Source organism: Talpa occidentalis, unplaced genomic scaffold (assembly GCF_014898055.3).
Source record: "Talpa occidentalis isolate TD23 unplaced genomic scaffold, MPIMG_talOcc4v2.1, whole genome shotgun sequence".
NCBI classification, from domain to species: Eukaryota; Metazoa; Chordata; class Mammalia; order Eulipotyphla; family Talpidae; genus Talpa; species Talpa occidentalis.
The window spans coordinates 152,164,643-152,187,301 of record NW_026555331.1 but is presented as its reverse complement, the minus strand read 5'-3'; the positions used below and the strand labels follow the sequence as shown (position 1 = coordinate 152,187,301).

The 22,659-nt window shown below is 60.4% G+C and overlaps 4 non-coding genes across 4 annotated transcripts; all 4 read left to right on the top strand.

The window, feature by feature from the left end:
• The first annotated feature begins 9,657 nt into the window (after positions 1-9,657).
• Positions 9,658-9,729, top strand: TRNAC-GCA (transfer RNA cysteine (anticodon GCA)). Its single transcript has one exon. It is a non-coding gene; the product is annotated as a tRNA-Cys (tRNA).
• Positions 9,730-12,343: 2,614 nt separating this feature from the next.
• On the top strand, positions 12,344-12,415 carry TRNAC-GCA (transfer RNA cysteine (anticodon GCA)). The gene has a single exon. It is a non-coding gene; the product is annotated as a tRNA-Cys (tRNA).
• Positions 12,416-14,390: 1,975 nt separating this feature from the next.
• Positions 14,391-14,462, top strand: TRNAC-GCA (transfer RNA cysteine (anticodon GCA)). Its single transcript has one exon. It is a non-coding gene; the product is annotated as a tRNA-Cys (tRNA).
• A 1,460-nt stretch (positions 14,463-15,922) lies between these two features.
• On the top strand, positions 15,923-15,994 carry TRNAC-GCA (transfer RNA cysteine (anticodon GCA)). Its single transcript has one exon. It is a non-coding gene; the product is annotated as a tRNA-Cys (tRNA).
• The last annotated feature ends 6,665 nt before the right edge of the window (positions 15,995-22,659 follow it).

Sequence of the window (22,659 nt, the reverse complement as noted above, 5' to 3'; positions counted from 1 at the left end):
AGCTCAGGGGAAGGGGACCACTCTAAGGAGAACCTGATCCTAAGAAGACAGCACCGGCACCTGCCCCTCAGCCTCCACTACCTCCTGGGGTCCTCGCCATTCCTCCCGCTGCTGATCGTCACAAAGGAACCTCCACGGTCTCCGAACAACTGGAGTTCCATAGCCACGCGTCGCAGGGCCGACAGAGCCGGGTCGTGGGGAGTGGAATTTTAATGACAAAATGTACCAAGGAAAACGTCCATCCTCTCTGGTGACGTTATTTAACCACTGTCAGGACCAGTCACCGCTTCCTTTTAGGATGGGTCCCGTGGAATAAGCAGAAAACCTAAGAGCGACATTCACGCCATCCTTTATCCAGGACACACGTACTCCTGCCCTCCAAGGATCAGCGTTGATGGCGTTAAACTGAATTCAACTCAGAAAATTAAACGTGTCATTCTTCCATGGAAGGTGGGCTCGGAGAGCCACAAGGATCCCGCCACTTCTGCAAGTAAATTACTTCTACAAATTCTAAAATCTAAGGCACAATTTTACCTCTGTTATCTCCCTGGGATTGATCCTTGACACATCACATTAATTTCGTCCCGCTGTAAAGGCAGGAAGTTGGCTTACATAGCTACGCCCGGAGCTATTTAATAATAACCAATGTCCAAGCAAAATGATCCGTGTTCATGCCCCACTGCAGGGGTTCCCTTCAGCTTATCTGGGGCTCATGAAGGCGCCAGAGGTTTGTGAGCCATTCTGACACAAGTTTGGGAAAAAGTGAACCTCAAACGCCAGGCCCCACTAAAAATCCAGTCCACATCCAGACAAATGATGCCAATTTCTAGCACATGTAATTCAGCGGCAGACACAGCGGGAGGAAATGGACACATCATTCTTGCCCAGTCCCCACGGCTCTCAGTCTCCCCACAGCTTCTTAAGCTGCACACCAGTGCGCCTGGGGGCCGCTCACCCAAATGCCTCACATTAATATGCAGTCTCCACATCTCCAAATTTCAGGGGGTCATTCACAGCTCCTTCTCCCCAAAGAAAACAGCATTGTGGTTTCCCCTGACTGTGAAAGGAATTTGAGTTCCACGCACTAAAGACTCCTTAGAATTGAATGAACCCCTTCCTCTTCCAAGAGAAGGCATCCGGGCCCCTCCTGAAGGCAAAGGAAGAAATCTGTTCTGTCCCCCACCCAGCTGGAGGACTAACCGTCCCCACACCTGCGACATGAATGCCTTCGTCAGCCCCTTTGTAGAAATCCAGTCTGTCGTTTCATGTTTCAGAACGTCTTTCAGCTTCACGGGCACCGTCTTCATCAGCGTGGGGATGACCCGCCAACTTCTGTTTGTCAGGGTCCTCGAGCTTTAGCAGTGGCCCAGGAGGCTCTTACTGAGCGGTTCTGGGAAGCTACACGTGGAGAATAACGTGGTGAGGGTCGCAGTGGGGGCCGGCTGGACCCCCCACCCCGACCCGGGCCTCCAGGCCTCAGCGTCCAGCAGGAAGTGGCTTCCCAGCCCCGAGGGCCAGTCCCGGCCGCTCGTTCTTCCATGAGTTCATCTCCCCGCAAGCACCCACCGCCTGCATCCGCCCTCGCGGGGCCCCTGACGACCCACCCAAGCCCCCGGGGGGCAGGAACAAACAGCAGCGCATGTCCAGGGGAGCCCGGCGGGAGCCGGGAGGACGCCCCCAGACACTCTCCCGGCCAGGCCCCCGCTGTGAGCCGGGGGATCCTCGCCCAGTCTCGGGCCGCCGCCCCACCCGCACCTGGCGGGGTCCCTCCCCTGAGGGTTCCCTCCTGCGGCCCCTGGCCCCGGGCCTGGAGTGGGGCTCCTGTCTCCCAAGGGCAGGTTCGGTTCCGACGTGCGCTGGCTCGGACGCGACACCGGCACCCGCGGCCACCCCGGCAGGGCCCTCGGAGCGCGTGAGGGAGCGCGTGGGGGCGCGCGGACAGCGGCAGGGGTTTCCTTCGCGGGGGACAGACGTGTCTCTCACCCCCGCAGCTCGGCCCCAGCCCGAGGCAGAGCCCGGGGCCGGCCTCCACCCCCGCCCGGAGCCCCCGCGAGCAGAGGTCCCTGGGGGCGGCCGGGGAGGGCCGCGCCCGGCTCCCCGCTGAGAGGCCGAGGGCGGCGCAGCCCACCCAGGAGCCGGAGCGGGGCGCCTCCCCCCACCTCCGCCCCCCCTCCCGGCTGGGGCGCTCCCGCCCCCTCAGCGGGGAGCCGCGGCCGAGGGAGCCGTGGCGGGGCGCCTGCCCCTGCCCGGGACGGAGGCCGCGCTCCGGGGCCGCCTGCAGGCGACACGCGCGCCGAAGGCCGCGTCCCTGCAGAGTCGCCCCCCGCACCCTGAGGCCCGCCCCAGTCCCTCCGGGACGCCCCGGGGGCGGCTGCGTCGCGCCCTCGACCTCTCGGCGCCGCGTCGCGCTAACGGCGACTCCATCGCCGCCCCAGAAATCAGCGAAACGGGGCCGGGGCGTCGGCGCGGGGCCGCCGTCCGCGGGTCGCGGGGCCCGGCCTCAGGCGCGCGCCCCCGGGCTCGGGCTCCGGCAGCGGCGCGTGGTTTCCCCCCGACCCCCCCCCGCCCCGGCCGCGGGGGGCTGCGTGAGCGCGGGCCCGACCCCCGGCGCCCGGCTGCGGCGCGCCACGTGGGGCGCGGGCGGGCGGTGCTGCCCCCTGGCGGCGGAGCCGGAGGCCGCGCGGGCGCACCTGGGCGCCGGGGCCGCTCTAGCCGCGCGGGGCCTCTCGGTGGTGGCGCGGGCGCCGCGCGCGCCCGGAAAGGGCCGTCCCTGGCCTGGGCCGGCGCGGGGGGGGGCGCGGGTCGCGGGGTCGCGGGGTCGGGGGCGCCCCGCCTCCCTCCGGGCGCCCCGCCTGCCGGCCGCGGCCTCCCGCGGCGCTGGTTTGCCGGCCGCCCGTCCCCCGCCTGAGCCTCGGGGCGCCCTTTGTGCAGCGCGCGCGGAGGCCGGGCCCCGCCGCAGCCGAGCACGAGTCGCTGGGCTCCCGGCACGTGTCTGCGCAGGCCGGGCCCGCGCCCAGACGGGGGCCGGACGTTTGGTAGTTGCTCAATACGTTTCCAAATAATTGCCCCGCTGTTGCCCGGAGCTGGGCTTGCAGGGCCAGGCTGTGGCCTTTTGAAGGCCTCGATGCATAGTGCCAAGCCCCTCTCCAAAAGGCCCACGGGGTTCGGCTTGTTCTCGGTGGGGGTGGGGGCTGAGAATATCTGGGCATTTGGGGGCGCGGGCAGTAGCCCCGGAACAGTGGCGTGGGTCGAACGGTGGGGCCCGACCCTCCCCGGAGTTGAATGATTGCCCCCCCCCCGCCCCCGCCCCCGCCCCCCCCCCGGGGGCTGCAGGCTGCCATCACGGCCCTCTCTTGCCTCAGGGACAGCCCCAGTGCCCGTGACCCTGAGGGTCAAATCCAAAATCCTCGCTGTGTCCTCAGGCCCTGCTGGACTCTCCAGCCCTGTCTTGGGTTGTGTAGTAGTTTCCAAGTACCAAGCTGGGGTGACTTCATGCAACAGAGAGGTGTTGGCTAGGAGGCCTTGTAGGGTAAGGTAAAAAGTGTCAGGCTTTTCTGCCCTCCCACCTTAGGATGGATGACGGAACCCTGTGCTCCCGAATGCATGCCTGGTGGCGGCACCTGGAGGAGGGTGTGGGCCTATGTAGATGGGATTCACCTGGGCTTATAAGGGCGGTGTCACGGGGACACCAGCAGAAGCAGAGAAGCAGAAGGAACGGGAGAGAAGCAGAGCCACGAGAGAACGTGAGAGAAAGCTGGAGAGCCCAGATAGAGTAAAGACTTGCTGGGGGCTGGGAGACCTGCCAGCCTTCCTGCCCCCCCCCCCAGCGCCCCTGCCTGCTGTGTACCAGGTAAATCCCAATAAAAGCCTGAAAAGCCACCCTGAGGGCTCTAGGACTCTCCTTCCCCCATCTGCTCAGGTCATAGAGAACCTGCTCTGTGTCCTCCTGCCCCTTACAGGCCCCCACCAAGTCGTGGCCAGGCTGGGCTCTTACGGCAGGCTCCAAGGGACAAGCTGCCCAGCCCCTCTCTTAGGAAGCAGCTACCAGCCATCCTGGGCACCACGAACTCCAAAGCCTGTTGTCGGGGCCACGCTGTGTTGTCCTGTGGGTCCCCAGGGGCCTCCCCTGTTCTTATGAAGACGACAGCCCTATGCATGGAGGGCGCACCTGCTCCTGCTCCGGCCTGACGCGGCCGAGTTAAATCGCATCTTCAGTGACCCTGTTTCCAAATAATGTCACATCCTGAAGCCCAAAGGGAGGCGCCTCGGCAGATGGAGACGCAGCCTGGTGAAGCCTTGCCAAGCAGAACCCAGGGCACGTGGGAACGGAGGGTATGGGGCTCGGGGTGGCAGGACTCCACGCTGCCAGGTCAGCCTGGCCAAGGCCGAGGCCAGTGCTCTCCCCGGAAGCAGAAGGCAACCACATACCTGAGTTCACATGTGCTAATGACATGTTCAGTGTTTACAAAGGGGAGGTGAGGGAGCGGGGCGAAGGGTCAGAAGGGACCAGCTCCTGCTTCCGAGATGAACAAGGGTTCTGAGGTGAACTGTGGTGAGGCACAGCAGGTGACTCGTTAACAGTGCGCCCCCCGCCCCCCTCCACTGGAAAATTGCTGAGAGCACGTCTTCAAGGTTGTCCTCACACGCAAGGAATAGGTGACTGAGCTGGGGGTGCTCACTCGGCTGAGGGGTGCACCTGGTGCCATGCAAGGTTATAGATCCAGGAAACCTCAGCAAGATGGAGGAATTTAAGTTAAAATGAAGCACAAAGAAATCTGTGAAACTGATTTCCATGTCTCTAGGCCAGCACGCCAGGGCCACTCACTCTCCACTGGGCAGACGGGCAGAGTCCCGGAGTCTCCGTGGCTTTTCAGGCTTTAATGCTCTCAGGGAACCCGGCTCAGAAGGGGGCAGGCGGGCAGGGGGCAGGCCGGGCAGGGCAGGGGGTTGGGGGGAGGCAGGCAGGCAACAAGCCCCCCAGCCAATCTTTACGCTTCTCTGGGCTCTCTGACATCATCTCGTGGTCACGCCCCCGCCCCAAGGCTCAGGTGTGCACTTACGTGTGCCCACACCCATGCTCCAGGCGTCCACAACCAGGCACACGTGCCCCCGCCCACGCTCCCCAGCGCCTTCTGCATCAACAAGGTCAAAGCCACAGGTGCTCGCCAGAGGCTAGGAGTGCAAAAAGCCAATTAATCCATTTGTCTTACACATGTTTTAACCCAATAGAGCCAAAGCATCATTTCAACGTGTAATCAATAAAATTATCTTGTTTTACATGTTGGGGGGATCTTTGAGGACTGGGGCACAGTCTTCTTGTAGCGGCAGGAGGACACAGGGCAGGTTCTCTATGACCCGAGCAGACGGGGTGAAGGAGAGAGTCCTGGAGCCCTCAGGGGCTTTTGCAGGCTTTATTAGGATTTACCAGGTACCGGCAGGCAGGGGCGCTGGGAGGCCGGGAGGCTGGCAGGCCTTCCAGCCCCTGGCAAGTCCTCACTCTTTCTGGGCTCTCCGGGCTTCTCTCGTGGCCTCTGCTTCTCTCACTCTGCTATTCCGCTCTGCTCTCCTTGTTCCGCTGGCGCCCCCATGACGCCGCCCTTGCAAGCCAGTCTCTCAGCCCAGGTGCACCCACTTAGGCATGCCCCCACCCTACGCCATCAGGCAGGCATTCAGGCCCGCAGGATTCATCATTAATCCTAATGGCGGGAGGGCAGAAAAGCCTGATACTTTTTTACCTTACCCTACACTCCTCCCTAGGCACCCTTCACCCCAGACACCCCTGCATGCTGACGGCTCGGGGGCATGGGAGTCTCCGGGGTTTCTCGCAGTTTCTAGGGGGTGAGTGGTGCGGGGGCTGCGCTTGGCACCCAGAGTGTGGCGGGGAGCAGGAAGGACCCCAGACAAGAGTCGGGGATCAGCAGCATCACCTTCCTCGCCAGTGCCAAGAGGCTCGACCAGCACCGGGGAGCTGAGCCAAGCCCTTGCAGCATCCGGGCAAGTGGGGAAGCTCCAGGAGTATTTTCAGAAATAGAATTCTAGTTTTAGGGCCTCCCCGGTGGCACAGCAGTTGAGCGCTGGGTTGCGAAGCTGCCCGCAGCCTCTGCAGCGCCGGTTTGATCCCCGGCTGCTCCCCGGTCACCAGAGGAGGGTCCCACATGGCGCGCAGACCTCTCCTGCCGCCCGCTGCTCCCCTCAGCAGTGTCCTTCGGTCCTTCTGCCTGCTCTGCTCCCCGCTCTGGCTCTGGTGAATTCTCTCACCCTCCGGCGCTTCTGACTGTACCCAGTGCTTGTATAAATACATAAACAAATAAATCTTTAAAAAAAAAAAAAAGAAATAGAATTCTAGTTTTAAAGTCACTTATCTGTATCCGTTCAAGCAAAAATGTGAAAGAATGTTTTTATATTATCTGAACTTTTAAACAACATAAGCAGAATTCCAGGCACACACACAGATGGGTTCTCAGTTTCGTTTCTTAGTTTCTTAGCTCGCTCTCGGCCGCGGCCCTGAGCACTTTCCTGAAGAATACATGTTGTCAGTGTGTTCCTTTTCTTCCCATAAACTTTTATAACTAAATTTGAAATGGCGGCCACCTTCAGTGACCTTCTGAGGCCACAGTGTCTTTAATGAAATTACACTCGATGCAGGCGCTGGCAATAAAGTGCGACGTGAAGAACAGCCTCGGCTCTAGTGTTTTGGTTTTACACACTCAGCTTTTGTGGCGGTCAGTAGGATGTCACAGCTAGTACAGATGCGCTTGTGTTTGTTCCAACAGCATCTCTGCTTAACTCAGAGCTTACTGGAAGCTTCCTTGCTAATGTCACTGTTTTGCCGCAGTGCTGAGCTCAGCTACATGCAAGAGCACTGCAAAAAATAAAGCGCCCTGCCCTCACTGCTGAAGTTTGCAAGGGGAAGTTCAAATAGGAAGGCAGCCCACGCTCCCAGCGAGGCCTGAGGTTTCCAAGCCCGAGCAAAATCAAAACCCAAGTCCTGGGCCTCCCTGGTGGCGCAAGGGGTTAAGACGCTACCTATGAAACTGTCTGCAGCACGAGTTCGATCCCTGGCCAGGGAGCTGTCCACACGGCCCAGCAGACCTCTATCTCCCTGCTGCTCCCCTCAGCAGTGTGTTTCAGTCAGTCTGCCTGTTCTGCTCCCCGCTCTGTCTCTGGTGAGTCCTCTCACCCCCCCCGCATCTCTGGCCTGTACCCCAGTTCTTGTATGCATAAGGAAATCTTTAAAAAAAAAAATCTTAAAAAAATAAAAGAGCCCTAGTCCCAGCCCCAATCTTGCCCACAGCGCGAGGTTTCCGGGGCAGGCTGCTGTCTCGTTAGGCAGCTAACACACAGGGGACGCCTGAACAGTGACGCTCAGGGGCTCTTCAGTTTGCCCGAGACTCTTTCAAGCCCCTGTTCCCATTTTAACCCTGGCCTTAACCTTCTGCTACAGTTCCAGGCAGGCCCTGGCTGGCCCTGACGGCCATTACTTCGCGGCACCCAGGCGGGGCAGGTCCGCCATCCATTCCAGCCATTTAAAAGAGAACTGCGGGGCCTCTCTGGTGGCACAGGGCTAAAGGCAGCGCTGTCAAGCTATCGCCAGCCACTGCAGCGAGAGTTCAGTCCCCAGCGGCCCCGGAGCTGGCCCACAGGGCGCAGCAGACCTCTCCTGTCTCCCGCTGCTCGCCTCAGCACTGGATTTCAGCAGATCCCCCGTTCTGCTCCCCACTCTTTCTGGTGAATCCTCTCACCCCCCCCACTTCAGGCCTGCACCCCAGTTCTTGTATGCATAGCTAAAAAAAAAAATTTTGAAGAGAGAACTTAAGCGCCCTTGGCGGCGGCGTCACAGGCTTTGAGAGTACACGGAGGAAACGAGACAGCAGAGAGACAGCACCTCGAGCCCCCTCTCCCGGGCGAGGGCGACGCCGCCTTTTATCCCCTCCCTCCTAGGCAGGCGTGCGCACTTGCACATGCGCACACACGCATATCCAAGTGTCTACAATCAGGCACTTGTGCCCCACCCCACACACGCCTTCGGTGTAAACATGATCAAGGCCCAGGTGATCGCCACCGAGGCCAGTGGCGTAAAAAGCCTGATGAACTCATTTACCCTACGCTTTCCTAATCCAGACGCCAGCCCTGGATGCGCCTGTGTTGATGGCCTTGTCGCCAGGCGTCAGGAGAGGACTGACAGCCACGAGGCCCACGGGACAGGCATCTGGTCCAGGGGCGTCCTGTGCGAGCAGGCCCAGGGCAGGCTCACCACCGACGAGGGCAGATGGAAAGGAGAGTCCCGGGGCCCTGAGTGGGTCTTTATAGGCCTGTAACTCTCTCAGGGTGCACAGGTGCACAGGCCCCGGGCAGGGAGCCTGGGGCAGGGAGGCAGGCCGGGCGGCAGGGACGCTGGGGCTCGGAGGCTTGGGAGGCAGCCGAGCCCGGAGAACCCCGAACCCCCAGCCCCAGGAGTCTGCCCCTTTTCTCAGCCCCTCTCTGGCGTCTCTCTGGGGTGCTCGGTCTTGTGGCATCTCGTGGGCTTGCCTCGGTGGTTCTCTGCACCGTGCTGCTGCCTCATTCCTCTCCTCGGGGCGCAGGCGCGAGCACTTACACACGCACGCGCCTGTGCTCTCTGGGCCCAGGTGTCCACAATCAAAGGTGCGCGTGCCCTGCGCTCTTGCCCCTGGGCCCCGGGGACCCCAGGGCAGGAGGCCGGAAAACAGCCTGATAACTTCGCTTACCCTGCAGGGGCCAGTAACAGGTGTGTCAGAAGAAGCTGTTTCAGAGTAGAGGTGGGGGGCATCGGGGCCTCACAAGGACACTGGAGAGACCCTGTTAGTTCCAGCTAGACAATTCCATCTGAACTGCTATGAATTTGAGTTACTAGAGTTATTTTGGCTTAACAGAGTATATTTCTGTAAGTACCAGGCATGTGTGTCTGATTTGGGGTGCACATTTATATAAAGAGAAAAGCACTATAATAAACAACAATTAAATTAACCCTGGGGCCCGAAGGAACATTTTCCCTCTTGACGCAACAGGGAACTAAGAAAGCAGCTCCATGGGAGCTGGGTGATAGGGAGGAAGTGGAGTCTTAATTGTTTTTTTTTTTTCCTATTTGTACATGTTCTGTTTATTTGTACATTATTTTTTCAACTTTGTACATTTTCAATTCCCTGACACGTGAAAACAGGACTCACACAAAAGCTAATTAATGCACAAATTTAGGAACCCTTAGTTCAAATCCTTTGACTTCTAGAAGCTTCTGTTGGTCTTCAAGGCACTGAGCTGGGTCCTCTCTCTGCTTCTGTGGCAACCCCAGGAGAAAAAGGGGGAGAGCTCACAGGCAGGCAGGGGCAGAGGAACTGCAGGTTGCCACCGGGCAGGGAGGAGGCTGGGCCAGCACCACGTCCCTGGAGACCCATCCTCCAAGGGCAGCGGAGCCAGGCAGGAGCCAGCAATGCTCAAGCGTCTGGGTCTTGGTTCCCCACTGAGAGCGACTGCGGAGTTGCTCCAGGCCCTGCGCCAAGGTGATAGCGTGGAGCTGCGCCACCGCCCTGCTGGGCCTTGTGGACAGAGGCAGAAATGCTCAACACCCGACCTCCAGCCACTGCAGGTGGCGCAGGTGTGGCCCTGGAGTGAGAAGGCCCGAGGAGGCCGGCGCCTCCGTGTGGGGGTATAGCTCAGGGGCAGAGCATTTGACTGCAGATCAAGAGGTCCCCGGTTCAAATCCGGGTGCCCCCTTCATTATGCCCAGGGCGTTTACAGCTGGAAATGCCACCCCCACCCATGTTGGGGTGCACCCTTGATGCCTAGGAAGAGAAAGAAAAGCTGTGATTTCCATGAAGCAGAGGGTGTCTCTTGCCACCCCTTGTCCTTAAGGAAGGGCTGGGGGGAGCCTCTCCCTTGTCACTCACCTGCAGAGACCCTGGGACACTGAACATGAATTTCCTCCTGGCCCCAGAATGGGGGGGTTAGTGTGAGCTGGAGGATTTTCACTACGCTTTAAATTAATTTACTCTTACGTGTTTTTAGTGTTTTCAGCAAAATTGAGATTCCCCCCACTCCCCACGCCCCCCACCCCGCCCGCACATGCGTCTCCTCCGTGACCGGCCGCCCAGCGGGGGGGTGGGGGGCGTTTGCAGCAGTGACACACCCGCACTGACGTCATGGCCCCCCAGAGTCCCGGCGGACACGCGGGCTCCCCCCGGGAGTGGAAGTTCTGCAGGTTTGGGCAGCGGTTACCGACGGTGCACCCCGGAACCCCGGCGCGCCCCCTCATCTGCCCGCCCCCCTCGCCCAGAGATCCTTATAAAGAGCTTCCCGGCCGCCCCGGGGGGAGGGGGGGGGCATGTTTTCTCCTCGCGAAGCTGCCGGCGGTCGCGCGAAGACGCGTCACCCCGAGGGGAGTCGGGGGCGTCGGGCGGGCCCAGGCGGCGGCCGCGGGGCTGTCTCGGGCTGGGGGCCGTGAGGACGCCTCGACGCCGCGCGGTCGCCCCCAGGCGCCCCTCCAGTCCTGGGGGGCGGTCCTCCCGCCGGGGGGCTGGGGCGGCCGCCCCGCTCGGGCTCCGCAGGGGGGCGCGCGTCCCCCCCCGCCCGCCCGCCCCCCGCGGCCTCTGCTGCCCCCACAGGAAGGGGAAGGCGGGGGGGCGGGGGGCGCGGGGCCCCGCAGGGCCGGGGCGGCGTCAGCTCTCGGGCCCGCGGGCCAGGCCGGGTGGCTCCGGGCGGGGCTTGCACGCGCGCGGCCGCCTCCCCGCCCGCCCGCGGCCGCGCCTGGGCCTCGGGGCCGACCGAGCCTCGCCGAGCAGCCCACCCCCCCCCCCGAGGGCGCGCCTGGTTGCCCGGGTAACCTGCAGCGCGTGGGCGCCCCGGGCGCGTCTGGGGGAGTCTAACGAGCGCGGGCCTGGGAGCCGGGGCGCGCGAGGTTGCGGCCGGCCTCGAGGGGTGCAGCTCTGAGGCCCGAGCCCGGCCCCATGATCCCTGCGTCTGCGCCTGTGGGGGCTTCGGACACGGCCGTGCGCGGGGGGGGGGGCACCCCGGGCGGGTGGAAGTGAACGTGGAGGCTGGAGAGCCCCTCCCGGGGCGGGGGGCACGGGCGCGGGGAGCCGCGGGAACCGCCGGGTGAGCCTCGTGACCAGGGGCGGCCGGGCCTGACATCTTCACCGCCGGGAGTCAGGCGAGGGGAGCCCCCCGAGGGCGCGGGCGTGGACGCTCGTGTCGTCCAGGTGTTGTCTGAGGCCCCGGGGAATCAGCTGCTGGACAAAGCCCTTTTCGCTCCTTTTTTAAGAAAGGAGACTTGGGGGCCTCCCCGGTGGCGCAGCGGTTGAGCGCTGGGTTGCGAAGCTGCCCGCAGCCTCTGCAGCGCCGGTTCGATCCCCGGCTGCTCCCCGGCCACCGGAGGAGGGTCCCACATGGCACGCAGACCTCTCCTGCCGCCCGCTGCTCCCCTCAGCAGTGTCCTTCGGTCCTTCTGCCTGCTCTGCTCCCCGCTCTGGTGAATTCTCTCACCCTCCCGCGCTTCTGACTGTACCCAGTGCATGTATAAATAAATAAAAATAAATCTTAAAAAAACAAAAAAAAAGAACAATGATGTAAAAAATAAAATTTAAAAAAAAAGGCAGCCTTGGGGTGCTGCGCCTCCTTTGGGTGTGGCTGGAGTCGCGCAAGCCTGGAGACCCTGCACCCTCCTGCACACCCGCCCGGGCGCCGCTTGCAAGCTGTCCAGGGGGCCTGCGCTGCGCGGGTGCCCCAAGAGCAGCCTCGCCGCGGAGAAGGCCGTCGGCTGCACGGTGACCTAAATAACGGAGCACAAAGCCCCATGCGGCGGCACGAGACAGACGCAGGCGGTGCTCCCCATCCGGGAGGCACGTCCTTCCACGCGGCGGCACCCTGGAGTCCTGGACCCACAGACCTGCCAGCCCGGGTCTCCAGCAGCCCCCACCGGGGACTTACCTTCCCCGCCCCCCACCCGCAGAGCAAAGCCAGGGGCGTCTGGGGCTGGGCCTCTCCTGGGGCAAGCCAGGCCCCTGGGAGCCCCTGCAAGGCTCCAGGCCTTGGTCTCCGAGAAAGGAAGCCCAAGCAGAGATGGAGAAAAAGGAAAAAGCAAGCACCTCGTGGGTTAAGGGGGTGAGCAGCTTGTTTGTGCACGGGCATCCTGTACCTTAACCTCCGTCCACCTCCAGGGACGCTGTCCCCACGCGGAGGGAGGCGTGACAAGTGCTTTGAGGACAGGGAGGTTCAGGTGCGGGGGTGGGTGCCCAGACAAACTCGGGCTGTTCCCCAGGGAGGCCAGGATGGCAGGAGTGCGGCTTGGGGAAGAGCAATTATGAATGCATCTTGTGGACATTCTCTAGGCGTCGGGGGTATAGCTCAGGGGCAGAGCATTTGACTGCAGATCAAGAGGTCCCCGGTTCAAATCCGGGTGCCCCCTGTGGTTCCTGCCTTCTTTTACTCCTGTGGAAGTGCGGTCGGGTCCCTGCTTTCTGGTAAGGCCAGTCAGGTGCTGTTGACATTTCCAAATACCAAACACCCTTTGAGTGTCCCTCTTAAGCTGCGTTTCCCATGTACTTGTCTCATACCCCCTCAGCCATGCTGCTTTCCTGGAGGGGCAGAGGAATTCTGCCCAGGCTTCCTCTGTGTTTTCCCTGGTGCCTAATTACTACCGTCTGATTTTATTTGTTTATACCAAGCTTGCTTCAAAACATAGATCTGAGGCAGCCGGCAGTAAAAGACTCAATAAAAGTCCGACCCATCAAATGAGTGTAAAAGGTAAGGGCTGACTTCAATGAGGTAGTCAAGTTCGGGGAGACAGAAAGTTCAAGGGTGGGTGCCGGCCCCAGGGAGTGGGGGGGTGTCCTGGTCATGGGGACGGTTTCAATGGGAGTAGATGGGAATGTTCTGGAGGTGGATGGTGGTGATGTTTGCACAACATTGTGAATGTCCTGAGACCTCAGAACTGAACACTTAAACTTGGCTTTAAGGTGACAGATTTTATATTGTATTTGACGACAATTTTAAAAGTTAAATGAAAGGATTGAACATTTAGGAGAGTCATAAATAATTATTCCAGAGAGCCCAATTACCCAGGGGGTAAACAATTATTCCAAAGAGCTCCAGGAGGAGAGCGGACTGCTGTTGACTCGAAACTTATCTCTGAACTAAGCTCAGTACCAGCCCCAGCGCCTCCACCTGCTACCCCGGGAGGCCTGAGAGCGCTGGAACCGTCGCCAGCCCCAAGACGACGGCTAAAGATCTCTGTTCAGATGTCTCTGGTGCCACTTACCAACTTATTGCCTTTCCGCTCCAAATGCACCCCCACTGGCCATCTGTGATAATGGAGCGAGACCCTGTTCTAGTTCTCGTCGGTTAAGGGAGATGATGTCGTGATGCCTTGTCTGGCGGGTGCGAGAAAGGCATGAGTGTGCCTGGTCTGGCATGCTCTGCTTGGTGTCCCTCGCCCTGGGTGACTCCAGGTACCATGTCAGGAGGGCCTGTCAGGAAACCTTGTGAGAAGGTACATGTGGTTTCCTGCCACCACCCATGAGAGTAGAGGCCTCTTGGCTGTGCCCCGTGAGCGAGTTCACGGAGAATGGTTCCTCCGCCCCGCTCAAACCTTCAGATGATGCAACCCCAGCTGACTTCTTACTTGCACCGTCATGAGGGACCTGAGCTGGAAGCATCTAGTTACGCCGCTCCCAATTCCCAAAACGCCAGAGCTGCATGATAGAATAGACTTGCGTTCCAAGCTGCTAATGTTGGGGCCCTGTGTTATGAAGTACTGTCTAATATGGAGTCCTTCTGCCATCGGCTTTGATTCATCCCCTCTAAAGTCCCCCAGAGCTCTGGGCCACCTTGGGAAAGAGGGTGACTTGGCAATGAGAGAGAAACCCAAAGGAACAAGAAGTTGAGAAGTTCGGTGTCAGCATGGGTGGGAAGGGATGGCTGACGGAGAGAAAGGAGAGGCGGTGTCTGTGGGACAGAAGGCTAAAACAGAATTTGGAAGTTCAAGTACCCGAAACAGCTCTGGAATTTGGAAAAAAACCTTGGCGAGAAGGTCACCTTGGTGCCACATCTGGAAAGTGATCTCAACTGAAAAGCTGGCTATGAATGTTCTAGTTAGCCCTTGCTCAGTACACAGTGCCTTGATGCTCCTGCCTGTGTACCAAGCCAGGTGCAGACTTTGTATCTCAAATGGAACCTTCTGTGACCTTCCATGCTGGTGCCAAGTAGTGATGGCATCTTGTTGGAAGAGGAGGATAGTTATGGCACAAGGTAGGCACTTACAGTTGACCGGACTGGCAGCTCTCCACTGAGTCAGAGCGAGCTGTGTGTGTGTGTGCGCGCGCGCGTGTGTGTGTGTGTGTGTGTAAGTATAAAGTACTAATTGCATGCTAACATTAACAAGAGGGGGTATAGCTCAGGGGTAGAGCATTTGACTGCAGATCAAGAGGTCCCCGGTTCAAATCCGGGTGCCCCCTTCATGTGTTACCTTTTCCTACATCCGACGCTAGTCTCCTCACTGGACACCAGCCCTCTAGAGCCTGTCCAGCCACAGCATCCTAGGTCAGGCCCCACTCGTCAGCACTGCTAAGACCAAGGACAAGAGCGAGCCCACCCTCAGCACTCTTGGAGGGCCCCCCTCCTGGCACCCTTATGATGCTAAGTGCTGTATCATCCAGGGGTCATTCCGGGGGTAGAGCCTGGAATGAAGGCGCCCGCAGGGTGCTCCCAACTCTTCCTTCGTCCATCCCGGGTGGGGTCAATCCTGGCCATTCCTTGGCTCGAAGCTGCTCACTGCAGTCTCTGCCTCTCTGTCCACGAGGTCATCTGCTCCCCAGGTATCTCTTGTTTTATAAGGAACTAGTCATAAAGAACTAAGGGCCCACCCGCTCCAGTGAATCTCATTGTAACTAATCACATCCTTGACAACCCTCTCTAAATAAGGTCACATTTTGAGGTGCTGGGGGATTAGGACGTCAGCACATCCTTGGGTAGGGGTGACAAATTCAACCCACAATGCCCCGGAGTCAGAGAACTGCAGACAGTATCACAGAGGTAGTCCCTGCAAGGAGCTGTAACAGCTCCAAATAGAAGAAGTGGAACTTGTTCACTCTCGCCACCTTGGGGGAGCGCTGTGGTTCAGAGGCTCAGGCCACTAAGGAGGGCCCAGGGCCTCTGAAGAGACAGGATAAAGCTGCACCCGTGAGCGCTGAACTGTGGACGGCCATCACCATTGCCACTGAGGTGGCCGGTCACTGCCTGGTGACACGGACAGGGACCCGCGGCTGAAGGAAAGAACAAAGGCTCCTTCCTGCTCCTGCTGTCCAGTCCCCATCTAGAACCCCGTGGGCAGAACCAATCAGGAAACCGTCTGGCCAAGGATAAGAACGGATGCCAGGGCTCCGGGCTGACCCTCAGAGACAGAGCACAGACGACGGACTTGAGCTTAGAGACCATCATTTCCTCAGTCACTTCGCAGAAAGCTCTCTTCAGTCAGCAGTTAAAGGGCTGACTACCTGGAGACTAGGGTGAGGGGAGAGGGGAGTCTGCCTTCTCAGTGTGGCACTGTGTGCAGGGTTCTGATCTGGGGCGAGTCCAGGGGAGTTCTATATTTGAGGTGTCATATGCTTGGCAGGTCACTGGGCATTTTGAGGTTCTGTTTCCAGGGGCTCACACAAAACCCTGAATAGAGATGTCACCATAGATCCTTCCACCATCTGAGGAAACGCCCCCCTGGGGGTTTTGCAGGGACTGAAGGTAGAGAGGCTGCAGGGCCGGGGGAGCAGGAAGCCTGTTGCTTCTTCTTGGACAGGGAAGTGACTGAGCAGTAAAGCAGGTCTGGCCACTCAGTCAACCCACACTGAAGGGCCAGCAGGTCAGTCATCCTGGGTGTGGCTGCACAGGATAAGAGAGTTAAGTGGACCTTAGTCACACAACAGGGGGTATAGCTCAGGGGTAGAGCATTTGACTGCAGATCAAGAGGTCCCCGGTTCAAATCCGGGTGCCCCCTACCATTTTCATGGAGGTCAAGGACTTCCTGTCCCTCTCCTCTTGCTAAATTCAGTTTCTGAGTCTTTCTGCAAAGAACCAAGAGTCAGCGTTGTCTTTCCCTCTGGCTCCACTCAGGTGTGCTTGTCCCAGCTCCCACCCTGCCCTCCCTGGGTGAGGGGAAGGACTCTCCCTTGCAGACCCCGAGAGAGAAGATGCTGAGTTCACCTACAGAGGAAACCGGAAGATGAGGCAGGAACACATTCCTGAGAAGTTTGCTGAGAAGCAATAACAGCCGGCTTAGAATTTTATTCCCAAATTATTCTCCACAAACAGACAAAGCTGAGAGAGTACACTCTAAAATACATACTTAGGTAAGGGTAAAATGATCCCGGGTGAGAGGGCTGAGATACGAGAAGAAATGTTGAACAGAGGCATTTGGTAATTTGTAAGTAAAACTAAACATCATCCACCCTATGACACAGAGGAATGTTGATAGATTTTTTTTTTAAGATGAAGTCCTGGTGAACATAACATAAGGAATTAAACATAGTAAGAGTTAATGTGTTAAAACATATAAACAAAGAAGAGTTAAAATGTCTAAGTTATTTAGGGGGAGTAAAAAGATACTATCTTTTAGCTTTTTTAAATCACCTGCAGGTGTTTCTAGCATACCATTTTAAAAATTGTGATGTAAAGGGGTGTACAGGAATTGAAGATATATGCTGATAATCTTGCTAAACATTCATTAATTCAAATAATTATTGATTCTTTCGGGTTTCCTGTGTAGTGACCACGTCACCTAGGGACTTTGTCTGTCCATGCTTTATCAGGGGTAAATTTACTTGCAGTGTTCTAATTCACCAATTTTCCCTACAGTGACATCTATTCATTGAGAAGAACATAGACATGTTCACTGAGTTTTTTATTTGAATTCTCGGTTTTTATATATCAAATTTCTCTGTTCTCTTTTCAAATCTTTTTTTATGCTTTCCAATTTCCTACTGACATTTTCAAGCTTGACTTTAGTTTTCTTGAGCATGGCAAGCTTTGCTTTTTACAGTGTTTCCGGCAGTTCTGCTATAAAAAGTCCTGGTGTCTAATTGTATGCTCTGTTGTTTCTATTGCTTTTCACTAGCGGCATCTTGCTTCCTCTGTAGATAGTTATCCTGACTGTGTGTGGAATATTGTATTTAAAAATTTTTTGTAGTACTAATTTGAGGCCATAGATGAAATCATCTTCCTTCATTTGCTTTTCCCAGGTATCTGAGGGACTCCAGCAGGCAGGACACCTTAATAGAGCCTTAAGGTTTGAATTTTCAGGACCATTTGTATATCACAAAGACCAACCAGAGTCTTTCAGTGGCTGAATTCCTGGGGGCCTCAGACACTACTGGGCCCTCATCCATATCTCTGCCACTGTCCCTATGCTAGGTGGGCCCAGAAGTCTGGCTTCTGTTTCCCTAGTCCTGAGAGGCATCTAAAAGCTCCACTTAGCTTCTCAGCTGTGTCTGCTAGGCTGAAAAAACATGCTCAAGGCCAAAGCAAGCTCCAGTGTGGAGTTTTAACTCTCTGTTCCCCATCCTTTCCAAATCCCCATCTAGTATTTCCTGTCTAATGTGTCAGCTCTTTGACAATTTTAATGAAATGTTTGTGAAGTTTTTCCAGCCTGTTAATTTGTTCTCATAGCAAAAAGTGTTTCAAGTTACCCTGATTTTTCTACAGGATTTTTCCGCAGGATCCCTTATCAACACCCACTTTTATGGGATTCCTTATTGTAACTATTATATCTAAAATTTTAAATTAACATATAAAATAATAGGGTCTAGTTCTAGCAGTCTCACCAAGGAAATACTGACCTAAGGTAAAAAGAAAAAGCAGTAGAAAGAGGGAAGGCAGAAGCCAGTATTCAGTGCAGAGTGGAAGCCGTATCCCTGAGAAGTTTCTGCAGAGGAGAAACTTTGTTTTCGACATGTTTTCCAAATACTTAGTTTCTTCTGGAACCTAGGAAGATGTTTGTGTGCCCATGATCCTTCACAGATGGAAGCAGCAAGAATGAGGGGAGAGGCTTCTTTCTGGAGATTAAAAGGACTTTGAAGAAATGAGACACTGAGAGAAAGAAAGTGAAGTCTCCCAGGGCCATGAAGCTGGGAGGCCCAGGTGGAGGGGTGAGCTGGCCCAACCAGGGCCCCCAGTGAAATGTCACCCTGTAACTCTGGCCTGGGTGAGCGTTCCTGAAGCTGGTCCTCATCTAGACCCTGGGATTTTAATGCAAGACAAAGCACATCAATTTAATTATTTAATTATTGACCACCAAGGAGGGGAGGGCAGACATCCCAGCACCTGCTTTGGTAATTGAAAAACGTGAAACGGGACCCCGAGATTGCAACCAGGGACCTTTTGTTTGCTGTCGGATGCGCCAGCCTGCGCCGCCCCGGGTGGGCCGCGATGGTCCCTGACACGGGTCCCAGAGTGCCCGCGTCTCGCTCCCCAACCTTGGCCAGACCCCCACCCCCAAACCCCCACCCCGGGCGCGGGAAGGGCCTCGGCCTTGCTCCCGGAAGGTCGTCTGAGTCGGCGTCGGCGTTTCCCCCTAAAACCGCACCTGGGCACCGGCGCGGCTGGGGCGGGTCTCCAGGGGCGCCCCCTCGCGCTCCAGGGCCCGGGCAGCCTCCCTGGGTCACGCGCTCGCGGGACAAGGCCGCCTGGCGCCTGTCACCCCGGGCCCGGCCGGCCGTGGGGACACAGAGGTAACCAGCACATTGTCCCCGTTCCGCGGAGTCTGGGGCCCCCCAGGAGGGGACTCGTGTCCACGGGGTGGCAGAAGCCTGAGGGCCGTGGGGGACTCGGGGGTCCCTCCCGGCGGAGCAGGGAGGCTTCAGGCCAAGGGGGGACAGGAGCAAAGGCTCGCGAAGTGGGTCAGGTGTGTCCGGGACGCACTGACGTCTGTGGTACCACAGGACGGGGAGCCCGGACACCCGGGAACGGTGGCACGACTTCCAGAAGCATCGATGGGATGGTGGTTGTCCAGGCAGAGACTAGCACAGAGGGTTTACCGCCTCTAACTAAAAGGGAACCGGGGACCTCTTGATCTGCAGTCAAATGCTCTGCCCCTGAGCTATACCCCCGGGCCCGCGTGTGGCTCCTGACCTGCACCCTGTTAACCTGCACGACGGGTCCGGGCACACGGCGGGCTCCCGAGAGCTGCTTCCCTCGACACCCCGCGACACCCCGCCCTCATCCCGCCCCGCGCTCGAGGCTCTGGCGCCCACACACCCTCTGGCACGTTCCCCTCCTGGGGCTCTGGCTCCACGGCCCCCACCCCGCGTGCCCGCCGTGGGCAGGGGCGGCGGCCCAGCCTGGGGAAGCCCGCACCCCACACACCAGGGGTCTCTGCAGGGCGGGAAGCGCCTGAGCCGGACCCTGCGCCCCAGACCAGGTGCCCCCGCCCCCCGGTTGTCTCGGGCCCACAGGCCGCGCCACCGGGCCTTCAGCGAAGTGGGGTCCGCCTGGCGGTGTGGGGCGAGGGGGGGGACCGGGCGAGGGACGGGTCTCAGGCGCAGCTGCGCCCCGCGGGGTCGGCGGCGGGGGGCCCCGGCTCGGCGGGCGCAGGCGGTGCCAGGACCGCGGGGACCACACAGGGGCCCCCACGCCTGCCCGCCGGCCTCGCCCCTGAGCCCCCGGGCCCGGCCTGCCCCGTCCACCGTGCAGTCGCCCCGACCCGGCCTCCCTTCCGCATCCCCAGGCCCGCAAAATGGCTCCCGGCCTCCAAAATGGCTCCCGCGTGTGACACTGCGCCCGCCTCCCGGCCCAGCTCCCGCCACAGTCGCCCGGGCTCCTGGCCGCCTCCCCTCCTTCCCGGGGGACCCCAGCCTCACCGGTCACTGCGAACCCCTGTTCTGGGACCCAGCGCTCCGTGAGCCTGCTCTGGAGCCACAGGCCTCTCGCTGCCCCAAGGCCCGCACCCCGGCATCCAGGTCTCACGGGGTGCCCTTGCGCAACAGTCACCCCTCATCCCGGCCCCCATCACCACGCGCCTCGCGCTCAGCTGCCGAGGGCGCCGCTCCCTGCTAGACAGGCTCGGCCGCCACGCCGACTCCAGAGGAACACTGGCGGCCTCAGTGGGGCGCCCCCTGGACACAGCCCAGGGCCACACGTCTCCATGGCACCGTCCCCTGCTCCAGCCAGCACCACCCGCGCATGCGGCCGCGCGGCTGGCACTGTGTAAAGCGACCCTCGGTTGCCACAGGTCCCGACTCCAGCGAAAGCCTCCGAGGCACAGCTGGACCCCCGGCCACGGAATCCAGATTCTACCCGCAGCGTTGGGGTGCAGGTCGCCGCGGTGCCTCCGCCGCCAGCAGCAGGTCCCAGGGGCTCCTCCCGGTGCCCCTCACCTGCCTCCTTGTTGGGCTCGCTGGAGTGGGCGGCTCCTGGGCTCTCCTGCTGGACGGGAGGGGAGGCCGCCACCCAGCGTGCTGCAGACCCGAGGCGCCCCGTGGCTGGCCGCACCCCGCCTGGAGCCCTCGTGTCAGCCCATCCCATGTTGGGGGTTGACTTAGCAGACCCTTCCCGCGGGGGCCGGACACGCCCACACGTCACAGCTGCAGCGGCTGCCCTGGCAGAGCGAGTCTGGGGCGGTGCCAGCGCAACAGCAGCCAAGAAGAGACACCTCAGGCGGCGATAGGTGCCGGGGAGACAGGGGTCCCCTAACAAGGGGAGCGGACGGGGAGGCTCTGAGTGACAGCCGTGTAGCGGCCTCTCCCCTCCAGCGGCTTCTCAGAAGCAGGGCTTGGCCAGGAGGGAGCGAGGCAGCAGAAAGGGGGGGCTCTGGGGCACGGATGCGCCGGCAGATGGCGCGGGAGGTGCCAAAATGGCAAAGGAAGGCGCTAGAAGGGCTGCGGGAAGAGAGGCGGGCAGGGCGGCCGCGGAGCACAGCTGGACGGCTGAGGATGAGTTTCGAGACGGAGGCGCGTGACAGGCTCCTCAGAAAAGTTCAGCTTGTGTGGGCCGCAAGCCAGCGCGGTGACTCCAGCCACGGGGGCTCCACGGAGGACGCGCCGCCGCAGGCGCTGTTCCCGGAGACCCACGAGCTCGCGCCAAGTCCACCGCGGGCGGAGGGACAGCAGCACCCCTGGGGAAGCCAGGCGCGCTGGCCCTGGAGCCGAGGCACCCACCCACCTTTCTAGGCCCCGGCCTCGGTCGTGGAAGGTTCTGAAGATGCATGTTCAGCGGGGCGAAGCCAGGCGCTGGGGGGAGGACATGATGGAGCTGCACGTTGACAACAGCCCGGCGGCCGCGGGGAGCAGTGACGCCCGAGGAGCGGGCCGCCCGGGGCGTGCGGAGAGATGGCTGGGGCGCCGGGGCCGCGGGCCGCGCTCAGGCCCAGGAAGCATCTTCAAAGCCGAGCAAACAGGGCTGCGAAGGGCTGGGTGGGAGGCGAGCGGGGAGGAGCTGGAGTCCCAGGCTTAGGGCCGGACCGCGGCGTGGACGGTCACGCCCGTGCCCAGCCAGGGGGGGTGAGGGCGGGGACGCAACGGTTCGCGCCGGGCAAGCTGAGGTAGACACCAAGGTCAGGTGGATGTTGGGGTCTCGCGGAAGCGGTGGGCCGGGCTGCGGACACCTGCCTGGGAGGCAGCGCCGTGTAAATGCACTTTGAAGGCGGGCGCAGGAGTCAGGCGAGAAGCCAGCCAGGCCCGCGGGCGGAGGGCGGAGGGCGGGCGGCCGACAAGGTGCCTCTGGCTTGCCCGATGCCGGCCAAGTGCGGTCACCGCTGGCTGGATAAGGGCTGTTTCCAGGGGCCAGAGAAATGGCAGCTGGACGGCCGAGGCTGGACGGGGCGGGCGGGAGTCGAGCCGGTGAACAGAGGGTCTTCAGGGACGTTCCTGAGACAGGGCACCCGAGGCACCGGGCAGGAACTGGAGGGGCCGCGGGGCTGAGCGACCCTTGGGCGTCGGGCGGGTCTGTGTGCGCGTGGCAGTCCCCAGGGAGGAAGGTGGGGGCAGAAGCCGCCACTGCACGGGCCCCAGAGGAGGGCGCTGGATGGGCAGGGGCCAGCGACAGTGCGGAGACCACGCGACTCTGCCGCGGGGCGGGGCGGGGATGTGGCCACGGGCAGCCCCGGCTGCTGGGACTTGCTGGGCACGGGCGGCCGGGGGCATCGGCTACCGCAGAAGCTGAGGGAGGGTGGCCTGGGGAGGGCAGGGGGGGGTGAGCGTCTCAAGCGGCGAGAGCCAGTGTCCCCCCCACGCTGGCGCCCTGGCCGGGTGGCCCTGCGGGGGGCGGGGGTCTGGTCAGCAGGACCCCGCGATCCTCCCTCGGCAGCGCCAGCTGCTCACGCGCGACTCTGGGCCAAGGAATACCTGGGCTGTGATTTCGCCCGGAAAAATAGGGGGGCGGGACAGGGAGGGTCAAAGAGAATTTGCAAGAGACTGGGGGCCCCCCCCACCCGCCGTGCTTCTCCAGGACGGGCCTACCCGGCAGGGCCGTGGCTGAGCGGGGCCAGCGGGTGACTGAACTCGGGGCAGCCACAGCCTGCTCACGTCGCCTTCGCATCTGACCCCCGACCCGGGGCTGCGCCTCTTCGCGGGCTCAGGAGCGGCAGCCGTGGGCACTGCGCCCCTCGGCAGGGCCCGCGCCGGGTGTTGCCCCAGCCCGGGCACGTGACTAGGGGCGCGGCCCGCACTGGTG